General features: G+C 50.0%; 1 long non-coding RNA gene across 3 annotated transcripts in view; it reads left to right on the top strand.

Moving 5' to 3' along the window:
• Positions 1 to 17,627: 17,627 nt before the first annotated feature.
• The window catches only part of LOC141072985 (uncharacterized), a 203,578-nt gene continuing 199,588 nt past the window's right edge, over positions 17,628 to 21,617 (top strand). For 2 of the 3 annotated variants that reach the window (XR_012226928.1, XR_012226926.1), the window contains exons 1-2: positions 17,628 to 17,758; positions 19,533 to 19,832. This is a non-coding gene — a long non-coding RNA (uncharacterized lncRNA). The other variant, XR_012226927.1, reaches the window with a different exon arrangement.

Raw genomic sequence — 21,617 nt, 5'->3', positions numbered from 1 at the left:
ACGCTTCCCAATCAGCACGAAATTACTAGCGTATGACATTCCATCTGCTGGGCACAGCCAGTTTAAAAAAAACTAATGTCTGTGGCTGTCCTGCAGTACGTTGTTCCCAGCTGCCAGGTAGGCCATCCTTGCCCTGCACACACACACACACACACATTTTTGATCAGATAAGTTGTGTACTGTGCAACGCCATCTCTGGCAAGATCTATGTTAGAACAGATGCGTGGACCAGTAAGCACGAACAAGGACATTACAGCTCCGTAACGGCTCCCTGGGCAGTCAGTAGTAGGGGCAGGGACAGAGGCGAAAGACATTCCAGCAAACATCACAACACCAAAGATTGGTGGACATTTCTCTGTAGATGTATATATTTCTCTGTATATAGTGAGCCCACACCACCAATTTCAGCACAGCCAGGAGCACACGCTAGCAGCCTGGTCTGCAACTTATCTGTTTGGGGGACAGATCACACACCATGCAGGAGCTCTGGACAGGGGATCAAACAGCAGACTGATGAGTGGTTGGTGCCCGTGAAACTCAAGCCTGGCCTGGTGGTGTACAATAACAGGTGAAATCTGGTACCAGCTCTGGACCTAGCCGGTTTTATTATGCTTTGCTTACAGAGCGCTATCATATTCCCCTACGCTTTACATATATTATCATCTCTGTCCTCAATGGGTCTCATAATCTAAATTCCCTATCAGTATGTCTTTGGAATGTGGGAGGAAATCGGAGTACGCGACGGAAATCTACGCAAACAAAGGGAGAACATAGAAACTCCTTGTAGATGTTATCTTTAGTAGGATTTGAATCCAGGACCCCAGCGCTGGGAATTGGAGGTTCTGGCCTGCCCTATGGCAAGTGTCATGTTGGAAGATGTGATTAGCATAGCAGGCGGTGTCATCTCAGGCCGGCACATTCAACTGTCCACAGCCAACGTGGGCAAGCTTACATTCATTAAAATGAACTAGACATGGATCATAAAGGACTTATCCGTACATTTAGCTAATTAGACAGTTATGCCAGCTGCACCCAGCCATGGTTAGACTCTATTTGCCATTCACTTAATTTTGGGGCCTCCCCCAACAAAAATAAAAAAGAAGAGAGTGTTGGATACTTCTTCTGCCTCCACTTTCTCCTCATCCTACAATTGGATCTCGGCCTCCTGGTTCAAGATAGTTTGTTTTTGCATTTATTTTCTGTTATTTATATTAGTGCTCCTTAAAAAGAATGTATATATTGTGGGGATGTGACTCGCTCAGGTGCAGCGGGAGACAATCAGGAGACCGGTTCTTCCAAAGTTCATGAGGTTTATTTCTGTCATAAACCATAAAACAGCGTATCACCAAAAATAGCCTCTAGCTTAGGCAAACAAAACATAAACCTTCGTGGTTGCAGACTCAGACCGCGAGTCTCAGCACATGCTGGGAGGTGTAGTCCTCCCCACATACAGCTCCCTGGTTCAGGAGCAGGTCACATTATAAGGCTGTAGCCACACCCACGTTCCCAGCAGCTGACTGGTCACATGACTGTGACCTCACCACAGGTCCTTCAAACAAAAACAATAACAATATCTGGTATGCTTTACTTATGCCTTACATTATGGAGATAAGCCATTTATGAGACACATATCTCCCATCAATTACACGACCCTTAGCCCTGCCACATACCTCCCCCCTCTGCCTAAAGCCGTGGGGCTTGGCACTTTCACCTACCAGGCAAGGGATTCTGGAGAGGGCATCGGCATTACCATGTAGCTTCCCGGCCCTATGCTCTACATGGAAACTGAAGTCTTGTAGGGCTAAGAACCAGCGGGTGACCCTAGCATTCTTGCCCTTGGTTTCCCTCATCCACCTGAGTGGGGCATGGTCGGATATTAACCTAAACTTCCGTCCCACCAGGTAGTACCGTAATGTGTCCACTGCCCATTTTATGGCCAAACACTCCTTCTCTACAACTGAGTAATTTCTCTCACAAGAAGTCAACTTCCTACTCAAGTAGAGAACAGGATGCTCCTCCCCACGTATCTCTTGGGAAAGGACTGCACCTACCCCGACATCTGAGGCATCTGTCTGGAGGACAAATTCACGTTTAAAGTCTGGGGCCACCAAAACGGGCTGCTTACAAAGAGCTCCCTTCATTTCTTGGAAGGCTGACTCTGCTTCTTCGGACCAGCTGACCATCACTGACTTTGTCCCTTTAAGCAGATCAGTTAGAGGTGCAGCCATTGTGGCGAAGTTTGGGATAAACCTCCTGTAATATCCCACAATCCCCAGGAAGGCTTTAACTTGCTTCTTTGACAGAGGTCTCGGCCATGTTTGAATTGCCTCCACTTTATTGATTTGGGGTTTGATCTCGCCACGCCCCACTACATATCCGAGGTACTTGGCTTCTTCTCTCCCCAAGGCACACTTCTTCGGGTTTATTGTAAACCCCGCCTCTCTTAGAGCATCAAACACTGCTTGGACCTTTTCCAGGTGAGTCTCCCAGTCCGGGGTAAAGATGACGATATCATCCAGGTATGCGGCAGCGTATAGCTTATGAGGTGCAAGGATTCTATCCATCGCCCTCTGGAAGGTTGCTGGAGCTCCCTGTAGGCCAAACGGCATCCGGACATACTGGAAGCACCCGTCTGGTGTGGAGAATGCCGTCTTCTCCTTGGCTTCCTGTGCCATGGGGATCTGCCAATATCCCTTGGTCAAATCCAAAGTGGTTATGTACCTGGCAGGTCCAAGTCTCTCGATGAGCTCATCAACGCGTGGCATGGGATAAGCGTCGAACTTGGAGACCTCATTCAGCTTCCGGTAATCGTTGCAGAACCTCCATTCACCATCAGGTTTTGGGACCAGGACAATCGGGCTCGACCAGCCGCTCTTGGATTCCTCAATGACCCCGAGCTTCAACATACGCTGCACCTCCTTGGAGATTACCTCTCGCCGGGCCTCAGGAATACGATATGGTTTCACGTTCACCCGCACATGTGGCTCGGTCAGAATTTCGTGCTCCACCACCTTCGTGCACCCCGGCAACTCTGAGAACAGGTCGCGGTTTTTCTGGAGTAACTACCGGCACTGCTGCTTCTGGGCCTTCGATAGAGTCTCCGCTATGGTAACGGCTCCAACCTCCCCTTCTAGGTTGCCCAGCAAGCACGGAGTTACTGCTGGCTCTCTATCTTGCCACGGCTTGATAAGGTTAACATGGTAAACCTGGTATGGCTTCCGTCTTCCGGGTTGGTGGATCTTGTAGTTTACGTCTCCCAGTTTCTCCACCACCTCATATGGCCCTTGCCACTTGGCCAAGAACTTACTTTCCACCGTCGGTATTAGCACGAGAACTCGGTCTCCCGGATTGAACTGCCTCACTCTGGCTGACCGGTTGTAGACCCTGGCCTGAGCCTCTTGTGCCTGGCGGAGATGTTCTTTAACAATGGGCATCACCTTCGCAACCCTCTGCTGCATCAGTGCCACATGCTCAATGACGCTTCTGTGGGGCGTGACTTCGGCTTCCCAGGTTTCCTTGGCTATATCTAGGAGACCTCGCGGATGCCGGCCGTACAGAAGCTCGAAGGGGGAGAACCCCGTGGAGGCCTGGGGAACTTCACGGATAGAAAACAGTAAATACGGTAAGAGACAATCCCAGTCTCTACCATCTTCCTCTATGACTTTTCTCAGCATGCTCTTCAGGGTCTTGTTAAACCTCTCAACAAGGCCATCTGACTGTGGATGGTACACTGAAGTCCTCAGCTGGGAAATTTGCAAGACTCTGCACAATTCTCTCATCACCTTGCTCATAAAAGGTGTCCCCTGGTCGGTCAGGATCTCCTTCGGCAAACCCGTCCGGGAAAACACATGGACCAGCTCACGGGCTATACTCTTCGCAGAGGAGTTTCTCAGGGGAATGGCCTCAGGATAGCGTGTGGCATAGTCCAGGATGACTAATATATACTGATGGCCCCGAGCTGATTTAACTAAGGGACCGACCAAGTCCATGGCAATTCTCTCAAATGGCACCTCAATAATGGGCAGTGGCACAAGAGGGTTCCGAAAATGAGATGTGGGGGCAGTTAACTGACATGTCGGGCAGGACCTGCAATAGTTTACTATTTCCCAGTGACACCCAGGCCAATAGAACCTCTGTACAATCCGTTCCTGGGTTTTTTCCACCCCCAGGTGTCCCCCCCAAGATGTGTGAATGGGCCATGTCCAACACTTTTCGTCTATAGGGGCCTGGTACTATTAACTGCTCTGCCACCTCCTCCCTTATTTTCGTGACCCGGTACAACAATTCCCCACTCAACATAAAATGGGGAAACCTTGTGTCTGCTCCCGGCTCTTGTGCAACCCCATTAATGACGGTGACATTGTTAAAGGCTTCCCTTAGTGTGGGGTCCCTATGTTGGGCAGTCCCAAAATTCTCCCCGGCCACCCCTAACTCCGGGATGTCAGGTACAGGGGACCCTTCCTCTTCATCCCCAACAAGGACACATAAAGGGAACTCGTCTGCCTCTGGTGGTGGCGATACCTCAGTGGGGTGGATTGGTTCCCTGCTCTTGCTAGCACACTCAGAACCCATCCCCCACAGATCCCAAAACAGACAGAAATCCCGGCCAATAATTATGGGATGCAACAAGTCTCGAACAACGCCAACTTCATGCGACTCGGTGCCATGCGCCGTTTCAATCTTCACCCTAGCCATAGGGTAGTCCTTTGCATCGCCATGTATGCACCGAACACCAATCTTTTTACCCGGGAGTATGTTTAGAGGAAAACTGGCCCTCACAAGGGTCACCAAGCTCCCGGAGTCCAGAAGCGCCATTACTGCTCGACCGTTCACCTTCACGGGACACGCTTGTGGCCCCTTGTTAGGTAGCGAGTTCACACTGCAAGCTGGATATGCGTAGTATGAACTACGGCGTCCCATGCTGCAGTCCATCTGCTCGGTGGTCTGGGGACAACGGGCCGCTATATGTCCTGGCCCATGACACTTCCAGCAAATAACACCCGAGGGGACCTTGGGCACCGCCTCCCCCGCCCCTTTTGACCTTGGACGCACCACCCCTTTTTGTGACTCCGCCCCCTGCTGGGACCCCCAATATGGAATGGGCTGCTTCCCCAAGGAACCTTCCATCCCCTGGTATCTCTCGATCAGCCCAACCAGTTCATCAGCATTTTGGGGATCACCCTGGGCAACCCAAGTCTGTAGAGGTCTCGGCAGAGAATGCACAAACCGATCCATCACAACTCGCTCTACCATCTGTGCAGGGGAAGCCGACTCTGGCTGCAGCCATTTCTGGACCAGGTGCAACAGGTCAAACATTTGGGAGCGCGGGGGTTTGTCCCGGTGATAGGCCCAGCGATGAACTCGCTGTGCCCTGGTAGTCATTGTTACCCCCAAGCGTGCGAGAATTTCCGCTTTTAATTTGGGATACTCTCTGGCATCTTGTACCGTCAGGTCAAAGTACGCCTTCTGGGGCTCCCCCGTTAGGTAAGGGGCCAGTACCTCCGCCCACCGCTCTGGCTGAAGTTTTTCCCTCTCAGCCACCCTCTCAAACACCGTCAGGAAGGCCTCCACATCATCCTCAGGGGTCATTTTTTGTAATGCGCGTCTTACCGCCTTCTCGACGTCGGTGGCATCAGCCCGACCTGGGGTTGGGGCGCTCGTCCTGCCCTCCTGGATGGCGGTTGCCAGAAGCTGCATCTGCTGCCGTTGTTCCTGCTGGCTCTGCTGGAACTGCTGCCGCTGCTCCTGCTGGCTTTGCTGGATCTGCTGTAACAACAGCTTGTTGGTTTCCTGCTGCAGTGCCTGGGACTGGACCAGGTGTTTCATGAGGTCCTCCATGATTCCAGGCAATGCTTGTTGCCCCGCTGCAAACTTCACCCAGGACATGCAGCAACTGTCGCAAGTCTCTGCTGGGACCGCTGCCCGCATTCTCCACCAATTGTGGGGATGTGACTCGCTCAGGTGCAGCGGGAGACAATCAGGAGACCGGTTCTTCCAAAGTTCATGAGGTTTATTTCTGTCATAAACCATAAAACAGAGTATCACCAAAAATAGCCTCTAGCTTAGGCAAACAAAACATAAACCTTCGTGGTTGCAGACTCAGACCGCGAGTCTCAGCACATGCTGGGAGGTGTAGTCCTCCCCACATACAGCTCCCTGGTTCAGGAGCAGGTCACATTATAAGGCTGTAGCCACACCCACGTTCCCAGCAGCTGACTGGTCACATGACTGTGACCTCACCACAGGTCCTTCAAACAAAAACAATAACAATATCTGGTATGCTTTACTTATGCCTTACATTATGGAGATAAGCCATTTATGAGACACATATCTCCCATCAATTACACGACCCTTAGCCCTGCCACAATATATATATATATATATGTGCCTTGCGAAAGTATTCAGCCCCCTGGAACTTTTCAACCTTTTCCCACATATCATGCTTCAAACATAAAGATACCAAATGTACATTTTTGGTGAAGAATCAACAACAAGTGGGACACAATTGTGAAGTTGTACAAAATTTATTGGTTATTTTAAATTTGTGGAAATTCAAAAACTGAAAAGTGGGGTATGGAATATTATTCTGCCCCTTTAACTTAATACTTTGTTGCGCCACCTTTTGCTGCGATTACAGCTGCAAGTCGCTTGGGGTATGTCTCTATCAGTTCTGTACATCGAGAGACTGAAATTCTTGCCCATTCTACCTTGGCAAACAGCTCGAGCTCAGTGAGGTTGGATGGAGATAGTTTGTGAACAGCAGTTTTCAGCTCTTTCCACAGATTCTCGATTGGATTCAGGTCTGGACTTTGACTTGGCCATTCTAACACCTGGATACATTTATTTGTGAACCATTCCATTGTAGATTTTGCTTTATGTTTGGGATCATTGTCTTGTTGGAAGACAAATCTCCGTCCCAGTCTCAGGTCCTTTGCAGACTCCAACAGGTTTTCTTCAAGAATGGTCAGTGGCGTAGCGTGGGGGGGGGGCGGTCCGCCCCAGGCGGCACCTGTGTGGGGGCGGTGCGGCAGCAATTCGTCTCTGTGGGAGAAGCGCGGAGGCACAGTGCAGTGCAGCGGCGGGCAGGGAGCAAGAGGGAATAGCAGGAGCGGAGCTGCAAGGGTCCGTCCTGCTTCCTGCCCGGAGGCCGCGCTTCCTGTTTGACACAGAGGAGCGCCGCTGAATGACATCATCATTCAGCGGCCACTGCTGTGTGAGCGAGGAAGCGCGGGTGATGCTGCGGACAGGTGAGAGGAGAGAGGTGGTGTGTGTGTGTGTGTGTGTGTGTGTGTGTGTGTGTGTGTGTGTGTGTGTAGGTTAGCCTGGCCCTGGAGGAGATGGGGACATGAGAAGACCGTGATGGGGAGAGAAGGCCATGATGCCTGGGGTGATGGGTAGAGAAGGCCATGAGGGGGGGTATGCAGAGAAGGCAATGATGGGGGTGATGGGGAGAAGGCAGTGATGGGGGTGATGGAGCAGACAATGATGGGGGTGATGGAGATAAGACAATGATGGGGTGATGGAGCAGGCAATGATGGGAGTGATGGGGAGAAGGCAATGATGGGGTGGTGGGGGAGAAAGCAAAGATAGTGGTGGGGGAGAAGAAAATGATGGAGGTGGTGAAGAGGGCAATGATGGGGTGGGGGAGAGGACAATAATGGGATGCAAGGGGAGGAGGACAATGAGGGGTGTGGGGAATTGGGATGGGAGGAAGGGGGACTTATAATGGCCTTAGGAACAGGGGGAGGTGGAGGAAGACATTATCGCTTATTATGTCTAACACAGTCCCTTAGTATATAGTGTACTCACTAATTCTGTATAACACCATCCTTAGTTACATAGTTTCCTCTTTTATTATGTATAACACCATCCCTTATTACGTATCATCCTCTCTAGTTATATACGTATGATGCCGTCCCTTATTATATAGCTTCCTCTGCTGTTATGTAAAGCGCTGACCAAACTATCAGCTCCTCCATTAGAAAGGAAGCTTTCCCATGCTCCATCAGCCATCATTGCATTATACAGCCAACAAGACAGGACAGTATGTAAAAAAAACCAAAAAAAACAGGGCTCTATATAATCCAATATGTAAGGGACGGTACTGTACATAACAAGAGAGGGCACTGTGTAAGGGACAGCAATATACATAATAAAGGAGACTATGTTATATATACGTGTGTGTGGCTATATAATATCAATATCTATCTATCTGTATAAAAGTAAAAAAAATAGGCAGCACTCAAATTAAATGTGAAAAAAAGTGGATACTTTACTGATCCTCAAGTGGCAACGTTTCAACGGTGACCCATCTTTATCAAGCTTGATAAAGACGGGTCACCGTTGAAACGTTGCCACTTGAGGATCAGTAAAGTATCCACTTTTTTTTCACATTTAATTTGAGTGCTGCTTTGACGCCATAAAAGGAGGGGGGCCTGGACACATTTCTTGCACAGGGGCCCCCAAGCTGTCAGTGTCCGCCAAAATAATTTGTACTGTTATTTTCTGTCACATTATTAAAAATGCCATTAGGTCTTCATCCAGCATCATCAAGCTAATACATACATATAGAGAACTGCAAGAAGATGAAAGTCTAGAAATTTAGAAATAATAACAGCAGAGTTAGTAGCAGACTAAAAATTAGATCTTTCAGTGTAGTGTGGGCTCTTCGGATGCTTACGAATTATCAACAACCAAAGGGGAGGCAAATTTTCGAGCGCCCCGGGCGCCACAGACAGTTGCTACGGCACTGAGAATGGTCCTGTATTTGGCTCCATCCATCTTCCCATCAATTTTAGCCATCTTCCCTGTCCCTGCTGAAGAAAAGCAGGCCCAAACCATGATGCTGCCACCACCATGTTTGACAGTGGGGATAGTGTGTTCAGGGTGATAAGCTGTGTTGCCAAACATATTGTTTGGCATTGTTGCCAAAAAAATTGATTTTGGTTTCATCTGACCAGGGCACCTTCTTCCACATGTTTGGTGTGTCTCCCAGGTGGTTTGTTGCAAACTTTAAACAACATTTTTTATGGATATCTTTGAGAAATGGCTTTCTTCTTGCCACTCTTCCATAAAGGCCAGATTTGTGCAGTGTACGACTGATTGTTGTCCTATGGACAGACTGTCCCACCTCAGCTGTACATCTCTGCAGTTCATCCAGAGTGATCATGGGCCTCTTGGCTGCATCTCTGATCAGTCTTTTCCTTGTTTGAGATGAAAGTTTAGAGGGACAGCCAGGTCTTGGTAGATTTGCAGTGGTATGTTACTCCTTACATTTCAATATGATCGCTTGCACAGTGCTCCTTGGGATGTTTAAAGTTTTGGAAATCAGTTTGTATCCAAATCCGGCTTTAAACTTCTCCACAACAGTATCACAGACCTGCCTGTTGTGTTCCTTGGTCTTCATGAAGCACTCTGTGCTTCAAACAGAACCCTCAGACTATCACAGAGCAGGTGCATTTATACAGAGACTTGATTACACGCAGGTTGATTATATTTATCATCATTAGTCATTTAGGACAACATTGGATCATTCAGAGATCCACAATGAAATTCTGGAGTGAGTTTGCTGCACTGAAAGTAAAGGGGCCAAATAATATTGCACGCCCCACTTTTCAGTTTTTGTATTTCCACAAAAATTTAAAATACCGTATATACTCGAATATAAGCCGAGATTTTCAGCCCAAAAAATTGGGCTGAAAGTCCCCCTCTCGTCTTATATTCGAGTCATATACAAAGGGGGTCAGAGGGGGAGGGGGAACGGGGGTGTCAGGTCATACTTACCCGTCCTGACGCTGTGTCTTGAGCCCCCCAGCTTCTCCGCGCTCTCTCTTCCTGCCTTCAGCGGTCACGTGGTGCCGCTCATTAAAACTCATGAATATGCGCATATTCATGAGCGGTACCACATGACCGCTGAAGGCAGGAAGAGAGAGCGCGGAGAAGCTGGGGGCTCAAGCGACAGCGTCAGGACGGGTAAGTATAGCGATACTCACCTGTCCTGCGTCCATGGCTGCTTGCTGCTGTCTGTCATCGGTCAGTGACTTCAGACAGCAGAGGGCGCGGTGACGTGGTTAGTGCGCGCCGCTCCCCCTGCAATCTGAACGTCACTGACTGATGACGTGGCAGATAGCGGTGAGCAGCCATGGACGCAGGACACGTGAGTATCTCAGGTGCCAGCAGTGACACCGGCACCTGACACCCAGCGACGGAGAGGTGAGTATGTCTTTTTTTTTATTTTTACATGCAACAGCAGCAGCATGGGGGCAGCATATGGGGTAACAATCTATGGAGCTTCTTATGGGGGCAGCATATGGGGGAATAATCTGGAGCTTCTTCTGAGGTCAGCATATGGGGGAACAATCTATGGAGCTTCTTCTGGGGTCAGCATATGGGGGAACAATCTATGGAGCTTCTTCTGGGGTCAGCATATGGGGGAACAATCTATGGAGCTTCTTCTGGGGGCAGCATATGGGGGAATAATCTGGAGCTTCTTCTGGGGGTCAGCATATGGGGGAACAATCTATGGAGCTTCTTATGGGGGGCAGCATATGGGGGAATAATCTATGGAGCATTTCCCACCCTAGGCTTATACTCGAGTCAATAAGTTCTCCCAGTTTTTTGTGGCAAAATTAGGGGGGTCGGCTTATACTCGGGTCGGCTTATACTCGAGTATGTACGGTAACCAATAATTTTCGATCAACTTCACAACTGTGTCCCACTTGTTGTTGATTCTTCACCAAAAATTTACATTTGGTATCATTATGTTTGAAGCATGATATGTGGGAAAAGGTTGTAAAGTTCCAGGGGGCCGAATACATTTGCAAGGCACTGTGTATATATATACACACACCAAAAAAAAAAAAAAAGTGTTGGCTACTTCCTACTTGGACAGTTATAACTACATGACAATGTGTACTCATCATCGACTTCGGTTATTTCCTCTTAAAAATAAAAAATGATAAAAATAACAAAAAAGAAGTCCTACGTTGTCTCTTACAAGTACATCACGAGGTCCACCGCCACCTCTACTTGGGCTTCAGCCTCCTGGTTCAAGAACCTTTGTCCACCCCCTCACAACAGAACCCCTTTAAGTAATTTCCCTACTCACATTTGTTTTGTCCTGCTCTTAACCATTGCTTCTGTCACAGTCACGTTCACGTGTGTCTGGACGCAGCGAGTACCGCAAGGCGAACCCATGACACGCGTGACCCTGGATACACCGCCCCCAGTAGGGTGAATTTAAATAATAAAACGTGCAGCTGGATACACCACCTCCAACTGGCGAATTTAGGTTATACACGTATTTATACAATAGTCTGGAAACCCCGCCTCCAGTAAGGCGAATTTAAATAATAAAGGGGAACCTGGGTAACTAACAATGCTGGGCCCTGCGATAGGGACGTGGAGACCTCCTGCACTCCCCTGAGCCAGTGTCCCTGCACTCCTAACGTTCCCTATGCCGGTTCCGCTCCGGGCGACGCACAGGAACCTAAAAACCCTAGCTCGCCCTGCACCTATACCCTCCCTAGGGAATTGGTCGGTGCGGAAACTAATCCCACCATTGCACTAAACACACATGAGGAAAGATGACAAAACAGGGGAAACACCACTTAGCTTTGCTCTGTTGTGTACGCTCCTAGCAACAGAGCCCACCACCTGTGTGCATCTTCTCCTCCACCCGGATCCATCACCATAACCGGATCCATCACCATAGTGCAGCCTTGGAGCAGAGTCCACCACCAGTTGCAGCTGCCCAGTAAACAGAGTCCCAAAGATGAGTCCAGCTTCTGCCAAAAAGTCCAGCATGCTCGATTCCAACTTTTCTGCCAAGAAGTCCAGCATGCTTGAGTCCAGTTTTCAGCAACCAAGTCCAGCATGCTGAGTGCAACTCTCACCATAGTTGCCACGAGCCACCAAGCAAGCACTTCCTGCTGACACCATAAACTGCGACTCCACCACGCCATACCAGCCCTTCTTGCAGACCACATCGTTGGACTCCACCAATCCATGCCAGCACTCCCTGCAGACTCAACCCCTCTGGCTGGGCTGCTCAGGACTCTCATTCAGCTCCTTCATCACCCAGGCTTGCTTCCCAAATGACGAACTGTTAATATCACCAACACTGATTGATACACCTGACACTCTTTTATAGAGCATTCACACCTGCATTATAATTACGTGCACAAACTAAGGTACTAGAGTGCAATACCGCTCACCAACACCGGGGCAACTTAGAACAAACGACACCACGTGTAATAATTCTAGTGGCCACGGGGGGCAATCAACCCACTTTGGCACCAAGCCAACGAAAAAAAAGTTCACTTTGTCCATTTACTTGTCAGATCCACCTTGGATCATGACAGCTTCCTTTTGCAGAACCCTTCCCCTAAGGACAGAGACAGACTGACGTATTTCTCGTGTGAGAATTGTATCAAAACTCGTACTGGCTTTCGGCTCTCCTGACCTGAGCTTGACAGCTGCATAGAAATCCATCATATGCTCAGGTCAGGAGAGGTGTCGGGCCAGTCTGTGCAGTGCGAAGCGATTATCGCACGAGTTATACGGAAGTCTGACTCAGCCCTAACTATAACCATTTTACAGCACAAAGTTTCAGGCACCCATTGCCTCTTGGGGTGAAATTTGAATCAGCGCCTACAGTGGTATTGTTCCCCATGCTCTGTGGGTGAAATCTGAAATAGCTTATGTTGGAGTACTGTGCCCCATGGTCTGGGGGTGACATTTGTAAGCAGCTTCTCTGGGGATACACTCCCCCATGCTCTGTCGGTGAAATTTTTAACTAGTCTGATGGTAGCAAGCCTCAGTTTCTGTGAGGGCGCTGTTAAAATGTGTGTTATTCATTTACTTCCTATGTTACCATGATTGCTGTGGTGAAATAACCCCTTTAAGACATTCATTCCTATCCACCTTTGTTTGCAGGGCAATTGTCCTGCCCTTACCCCCATTTCGCTTCCTTTTGCAGACCCTTAGCCCTACCATTTTATAGCTCTGAAGCAGGGGCGTACATAGAAATCATGGGGCCCCAGAGCAAAAGTCTGAATGCCCCCCCCCCAAAAAAAAAAAACACTCAACAGGTGCTCTTAACTCCAGGCATGCATGTTATAGGTCAAACATCCAGCCACGGCGGCACAAAGGATGTCAGGAGAGCCAGCCACAGCAGCACAGAGGATGTCAGGAGAGCCAGCCACGGCAGCACAGAGGATGTCAGGAGAGCCAGCCACGGCGGCACAGAGGATGTCAGGAGAGCCAGCCACAGCAGCACAGAGGATGTCAGGAGAGCTAGCCACAGCGGCACAGAGGATGTCAGGAGAGCCAGCCACGGCGGCACAGAGGATGTCAGGAGAGCCAGCCACGGCAGCACAGAGGATGTCAGCAGAGCCAGCCACAGCAGCACAGAGGATGTCAGGAGAGCCAGCCACAGCAGCACAGAGGATGTCAGGAGAGCTAGCCACGGCGGCACAGAGGATGTCAGGAGAGCCAGCCACGGCAGCACAGAGGATGTCAGGAGAGCTATCCACAGCGGCACAGAGGATGTCAGGAGAGCTAGCCACGGCGGCACAGAGGATGTCAGGAGAGCCAGCCACGGCGGCACAGAGGATGTCAGGAGAGCCAGCCACGGCGGCACAGAGGATGTCAGGAGAGCTATCCACAGCAGCACAGAGGATGTCAGGAGAGCCAGCCACGGCGGCACAGAGGATGTCAGGAGAGCCAGCCACAGCAGCACAGAGGATGTCAGGAGAGCCAGCCACAGCAGCACAGAGGATGTCAGGAGAGCCAGCCACGGCGGCACAGAGGATGTCAGGAGAGCCAGCCACAGCAGCACAGAGGATGTCAGGAGAGCCAGCCACAGCAGCACAGAGGATGTCAGGAGTGCCAGCCACGGCGCCACAGAGGATGTCAGGAGAGCCTGCCACGGCGGCACAGAGGATGTCAGGAGAGCCAGCCACGGCGGCAAAGAGGATGTCAGGAGAGACAGCCACGGCGGCACAGAGGATGTCAGGAGAGACAGCCACGGCGGCACAGAGGATGTCAGGAGAGACAGCCACGGCGGCACAGAGGATGTCAGGAGAGACAGCCACGGCGGCACAGAGGATGTCAGGAGAGACAGCCACGGCGGCACAGAGGATGTCAGGAGAGACAGCCACGGCGGCACAGAGGATGTTAGGAGAGACAGCCACAGCAGCACAGAGGATGTCAGGAGAGCCAGCCACAGCAGCACAGAGGATGTCAGGAGAGCCAGCCACAGCGGCATACAGGATATCAGGAGAGCCAGTCACAGCAGAACAAAGGATGTCAGGAGAGACAGCCACAGCAGCACAGAGGATGTCAGGAAAGCCAGCCACAGCAGCACAGAGGATGTCAGGAGAGCCAGCCACAGCAGCACAGAGGAGGTCAGGAGAGCCAGCCACGGCGGCACAGAGGATGTCAGGAGAGCCAGCCACGGCGGCACAGAGGATGTCAGGAGAGCCAGTCACGGCGGCACAGAGGATGTCAGGAGAGCCAGCCACAGCAGCACAGAGGATGTCAGGAGAGCCAGTCACAGAAGCACAGAGGATGTCAGGAGAGCCAGTCACAGAAGCACAGAGTATGTCAGGAGAGTCAGCCACAGCAGCACAGAGGATGTCAGGAGAGCCAGCCACAGCAGCACAGAGGAGGTCAGGAGAGCCAGCCACGGCGGCACAGAGGATGTCAGGAGAGCCAGCCACGGCGGCACAGAGGATGTCAGGAGAGCCAGTCACGGCGGCACAGAGGATGTCAGGAGAGCCAGCCACAGCAGCACAGAGTATGTCAGGAGAGCCAGTCACAGAAGCACAGAGGATGTCAGGAGAGCCAGTCACAGCAGCACAGAGGATGTCAGGAGAGCCAGCCACAGCAGCACTGATGACGTCAGGAGAGGCCCAGCCACAGAAGCACAGAGGAATCCACACACACACCTGCAGTGCATGCAGGGCCCCCTCCCTAAGGTGCAAAGTGCAGCCAGAGCCATTGTAAATGTAAAGTGCCAGGCTGCCAGCACAGCGAGGGGACACATTTAACAAAAAAAATCCACCCCCAGCCGGGCTCACCTCACCGTCTTCTGTGTGTGTCCACCCTCTCCCTGAGTGAGAGAGGCTCATGAATGTTTTCTGTTTCCATGGTGTTCTTATGCAAATCCAGCCAGAGACTTCAGCCAACTGCTGCCCAGGAAACAAGGCAAGCTTCAAGGGGCCCAGCCAGGGGGTATACAGCGGCTGGCGCTTACATTTAATTAAAGGAGATAGTACTGTGTCAGCACAGAACAGCTGCCAAACTGCAGCGGCCGTCACATACCCCCTCACCCATCCAGGCCCCCTCACCTCTCCAGGCCCCATAGCAGCTGCTGGTCTTGATGGCTATTGATGGTATGCCACTGCTCTGAAGTCTGAGTTCCCATTGATTTATATGGGGTTTGGAATTAAGTTCGCAACCGACCCGAACCAGACTTAAAAAAAAAATTGCCCTAACCAGCCAACCACAGACATCCACAGGTTTGTTGTACACACGGATCCGCTCCGTACACACAAGACTCCGCTCCGTACACACACGGCGCCGCTCCTTACACGTCGTACACTCGTGGCTCCACTCCGTACACCTCGTACACACGGCTCTGCTCCGTACACCTCGTACACACACGGCTCCTCTCCGTACACCTCGTACATGCGTGGCTCTGCTCCGTACACCTCGTACACACGCGGCTCCGCTCCGTACACCTTGTACACACACGGCTCTGCTCCGTACACCTCGTACACACGCGGCTCCGCTCCGTACACCTCGTACATGCGTGGCTCTGCTCCGCACACCTCGTACACACGCGGCTCCTCTCCGTACACCTCGTACATGCGTGGCTCTGCTCCGTACACCTCGTACACACACGGCTCCGCTCCGTACACCTCGTACACACGCGGCTCCGCTCCGTACACCTCATACACACGGCTCCGCTCCGTACACCTCGTACACACACGGCTCCGCTCCGTACACCTCGTACATGCGTGGCTCCGCTCCGTACACCTTGTACACACGCAGCTCCGCTCCGTACACCTCGTACACACGCGGCTCCACTCCTTTCACCTCGTACATGCGTGGCTCCGCTCCGTACACCTCGTACACACACGGCTCCGCTCCGTACACCTCGTACATGCGTGGCTCCACTCCGTACACCTTGTACACACGCAGCTCCGCTCCGTACACCTCGTACACACGCGGCTCCACTCCTTTCACCTCGTACATGCGTGGCTCCGCTCCGTACACCTCGTACACACATGGCTCCGCTCCGTAGCCCTTGTACACACGCGGCTCCGCTCCGTACCTCTTCTTACAAGCGCGGCTCCGCTCCGTACTCCTTATACACGCGTGGCTCAGCTCCGTACACCTCGTAGACGCGTGGCTCCGCTCCGTACCCCTCGTACACGCGCGGCTCCGCTCCGTACACCTCGTACACACACGGCTCCGCTCCTTACACCTCGTACACACGCGGCTCCATTCCGTTAATCTCGTACATGCGCGGCTCCGCTCCGTACACCTCGTACACACACGGCTCCGCTGCGTACCCCTTGTACACACGCGGCTCCGCTCCATACCTCTTCTTACAAGCGCGGCTCCGCTCCATACCTCTTCTTACAAGGTCGGGCCCGCTCCGTACCCCTCGTACACGAGCGGCTCAGCTCCGTACACCTCGTACACACACGGCTCCGCTCCGTACACCTCGTACATGCGTGGCTCCACTCCGTACACCTTGTACACACGCAGCTCCGCTCCGTACACCTCGTACACACGCGGCTCCACTCCTTTCACCTCGTACATGCGTGGCTCCGCTCCGTACACCTCGTACACACATGGCTCCGCTCCGTAGCCCTTGTACACACGCGGCTCCGCTCCGTACCTCTTCTTACAAGCGCGGCTCCGCTCCGTACTCCTTATACACGCGTGGCTCAGCTCCGTACACCTCGTAGACGCGTGGCTCCGCTCCGTACCCCTCGTACACGCGCGGCTCCGCTCCGTACACCTCGTACACACACGGCTCCGCTCCTTACACCTCGTACACACGCGGCTCCATTCCGTTCATCTCGTACATGCGCGGCTCCGCTCCGTACACCTCGCACACACATGGCTCCGCTGCGTACCCCTTGTACACACGCGGCTCCGCTCCATACCTCTTCTTACAAGCGCGGCTCCGCTCCATACCTCTTCTTACAAGGTCGGGCCCGCTCCGTACCCCTCGTACACGAGCGGCTCAGCTCCGTACACCTCGTAGACGCGTGGCTCCGCTCCGTACCCCTCGTACACACACTACTCCACTCCGTACACCTCGTACACATGCAGCTCCGCTCTGTACACCTCGTACACACGCGGCTCCGCTCCTTACAAACACGGCTCCTCTCCGTACTCCTTGTACACACACACGGCTCCGCTCCGTACACACATGGCTCCGCTCCGTACACACATGACTCCGCTCCGTACACACATGACTCCGCTCCGTACACACATGGCTCTGCTACATCCCCCCTGTAAACCCCTCCTGACCCCACACATAAACTTCCCCTCATCCAGCACCATGACAACCAGCACAGCAGAGTCCTGAATACACTGAGGCCCCTGATCATGTGACCGCTGACTCCTCCCCTCCTGTGACCTCATCACAGGTCCTGTGCGCACAGAGCGGCCATGTATGTGGAGTGCGGCTCTGCGGGGATGGTTGAGCCTAGACTGTATGGGCTCCTATCAGGTATATATTCTTGAAGATAGCAGACATTATGGGCTGCTGCCTGGCCCTGACTGCAGCCCATACATGACACTATAATGTATGTGCTCCTTCAAGGTACAAATTATTAAAGCCAGCCGAATATATAGGATCCTTCCAGGTCCTAACTGCAGCCCATACAGTCTAGCCGGCTCACTACTGAAGATGCTAGACTGTATGGCTCCTGTCAGGTATATATTACTGTAGATACAGACTGTATGGGCTCCTGTCAGGTATATATTATTGTAGATATAGACTGTATGGCTCCTGTCAGGTATATATTATTGTAGATACAGACTGTACGGGCTCCTGTCAGGTATATATTATTGTAGATACAGACTGTACGGGCTCCTGTCAGGTATATATTATTGTAGATATAGACTGTACGGGCTCCTGTCAGGTATATATTATTGTAGATATAGACTGTATGGGCTCCTGTCAGGTATATATTATTGTAGATATAGACTGTACGGGCTCCTGTCAGGTATATATTATTGTAGATACAGACTGTACGGGCTCCTGTCAGGTATATATTATTGTAGATATAGACTGTACGGGCTCCTGTCAGGTATATATTATTGTAGATACAGACTGTATGGGCTCCTGTCAGGTATATATTATTGTAGATATAGACTGTATGGGCTCCTGTCAGGTATATATTATTGTAGATATAGACTGTACGGGCTCCTGTCAGGTATATATTATTGTAGATACAGACTGTATGGGCTCCTGTCAGGTATATATTATTGTAGATATAGACTGTACGGGCTCCTGTCAGGTATATATTATTGTAGATACAGACTGTATGGGCTCCTGTCAGGTATATATTATTGTAGATATAGACTGTACGGGCTCCTGTCAGGTATATATTATTGTAGATACAGACTGTATGGCTCCTGTCATGTATATATTATTGTAGATACAGACTGTATGGCTCCTGTCATGTATATATTATTGTAGATATAGACTGTACGGGCTCCTGTCAGGTATATATTATTATAGATACAGACTGTACGGGCTCCTGTCAGGTATATATTATTGTAGATATAGACTGTACAGGCTCCTGTCAGGTATATATTATTGTAGATACAGACTGTACGGGCTCCTGTCAGGTATATATTATTGTAGATACAGACTGTACGGGCTCCTGTCAGGTATATATTATTGTAGATATAGACTGTACAGGCTCCTGTCAGGTATATATTATTATAGATATAGACTGTATGGGCTCCTGTCAGGTATATATTATTGTAGATACAGACTGTACGGGGCTCCTGTCAGGTATATATTATTATAGATACAGACTGTATGGGCTCCTGTCAGGTATATATTATTGTAGATATAGACTGTACAGGCTCCTGTCAGGTATATATTATTGTAGATATAGACTGTACGGGCTCCTGTCAGGTATATATTATTATAGATACAGACTGTACGGGCTCCTGTCAGGTATATATTATTGTAGATACAGACTGTACGGGCTCCTGTCAGGTATATATTATTGTAGATACAGACTGTATGGGCTCATGTCATGTATATATTATTGTAGATACAGACTGTATGGGCTCCTGTCAGGTATATATTATTGTAGATAGACTGTACGGGCTCCTGTCAGGTATATATTATTGTAGATATAGACTGTATGGGCTCCTGTCAGGTATATATTATTGTAGATATAGACTGTATGGGCTCCTGTCAGTTATACTGTACAGGATGATGATGTTCAATAATTAATCATTTTATTTTTTTCTCCTATCAGTATGTTTTGAGTTGTGGGAGGAAACCGGAGTACCCGGAGAAAACCCACACGGACACGGGGAGAACATACAAACTCTGTGCAGATGGTGTCCCAGATTTACACCCAGGACCACCGTGCTGCTCGCCAACAGTGCTAATCACTGCGCCACCGTGCCGTCCTGTAGTATGATGGTCCTGCAGGAGATTATGATCGCTGATATGTAACAGAGAAGATGGAAGATCTTGGGGGTGGGATTACAACAGACCCCGCCTGTTTCTTCAGACCACACCCAGGTCCACGCCTCCCTGACCCAGTAGTCAGGTATTGGGGGGAGGGGACTACGTTATATTTCCATTGCTGTTTTTTCTGCGGCTGTTAATGCTCTTCCACCTGTTGCTCATGTAGGAGAAGCCACAGAACAGCCGCTGGTCCTCCGGGGTTATAGGTGGTTTCTGAGCTTCAGTGCCAGATATCACTTGGTGCAATTCTGTTTCTTCGCTGGTTTCCATAACTGGGATCTATAGAAGAAAGACAAGTCACTCTGGTTAATTCATTAGGTATTTATTAATATCCGTCTCCTCCCGAGGGCACCTGTACAGATTGTGGATGAGCCGTGGTAACCGTGTGCCGATTACCGCTAATCACCACGATGCATTGTTACCTGCAGCTTGAGAACAAGTCAAGTCCTGGTGCTGCCTGGCAATCTGCGGTCTCCACATCTGCTACAACTGCACCAAGAAGCTGTGTTCACACGTTGCAACCACATTGGGTTCTTTTGACTCAGTGTCAACAATAATGCAAACTTTTGTTGTGTTTCTCCCCAAAAAATGTCCAGAGCATTATGGCTTTTTCGTAGAAAAAAATGCACAGTGTGAAACTTGTTTCCTAAGGGTAACAGGAGAAATTGGACCCCAAAAGTTGTTTTGTAATTTGTCCTGAGTAGGCTGATACCCTACATGTGGGGGTAAAACACTGTTTGGGCGCATGGCAGAGCTTGGAAGGGAAGGAGCACCATTTGACTTTTTCAACGCAGAATTGGCTGGAATTGAGATCAGACGCCATGTTGCCTTTGGAGAGCACCTGATGTGCCCAAACAGTGGAAACCCCCCAATTATAACTCCAACCCTAACCTCAACACACCCCTAACCCTAATCTGAGCCCTAGCCCTAACCCTAGCCCTAACCCTAGCCCTAGCCCTAACCCTAGCCCTAACCCTAGCCCTAACCCTAGCCCTAACCCTAGCCCTAACCCTAACCCTAGCGGGAAAATGGAAATAAATAAATTTTCTTTTAGTTTTATTATTTTTCCCTAACTAAGGGGGTGATAACGGGGGGTTTGATTTATGATTTATGGCGGTTTTTATGTTTGGTGGCTGTCGCACGCTAAAAGACGCTTTTTATTGTAAAAATAGTTTTTGCATCACCACATATTGAGAGCTATAATTTTTCCGTATTTTGACCCACCGAGTCATGTGAGGTCTTATTTTTTGCGGGACGAGTTGACGTTTTTATTGGTACCATTTTCGGGCACGTGACATTTTTTGATCGCTTTTTATTTCGATTTTTGGGACGCAGAATGAACAAAAACCAGCGTTTCATGAATTTCTTTTGGGGGGGTGCGTTTAGACAGTTCCGCGTGCGGTAAAATTGATAAAGTGGTTTTATTCTTCGGGTCAGTACGGTTACAGCGATACCTCATTTAGGTCGTTTTTTTATGTTTTGTCGGTTTTTTGCAATGAAAACAATTTTATATAAAAAATAATTATTTTTGTTTCGCTTTATTCTGCGAGCTATAACTTTTTTATTTTTTTGCGGATGATGCTGTATGGTGGCTCGTTTTTTGTGGGACAAGATGACGTTTTCAGCGGTACCATGGATATTTATATGCGTCTTTTTGATCGCGCGTTATTGCACTTTTTGTTCGGTGGTATGATAATAAATCATTATTTTTTGCTTTGTTTTTTATTTTTATTTTTTAAGGGGTTCGTTAAAGGGGTTAACTAATGGGACAGTTTTATAGGGCAGGTCATTACGGACGCGGCGATACCAAATATGTGTACTTTTATTGTTTTTGGGTTTTTTTATTTTGAAAAAATGGATTTATTGG

Source organism: Dendrobates tinctorius, unplaced genomic scaffold (genome assembly GCF_039654945.1).
Source record: "Dendrobates tinctorius isolate UK_male_01 unplaced genomic scaffold, ASM3965494v1 ptg000294l, whole genome shotgun sequence".
Lineage (NCBI taxonomy): Eukaryota > Metazoa > Chordata > Amphibia > Anura > Dendrobatidae > Dendrobates > Dendrobates tinctorius.
Note: the sequence above shows the minus strand (reverse complement) of the source record. Positions and strands in the feature narration are given on the sequence as shown.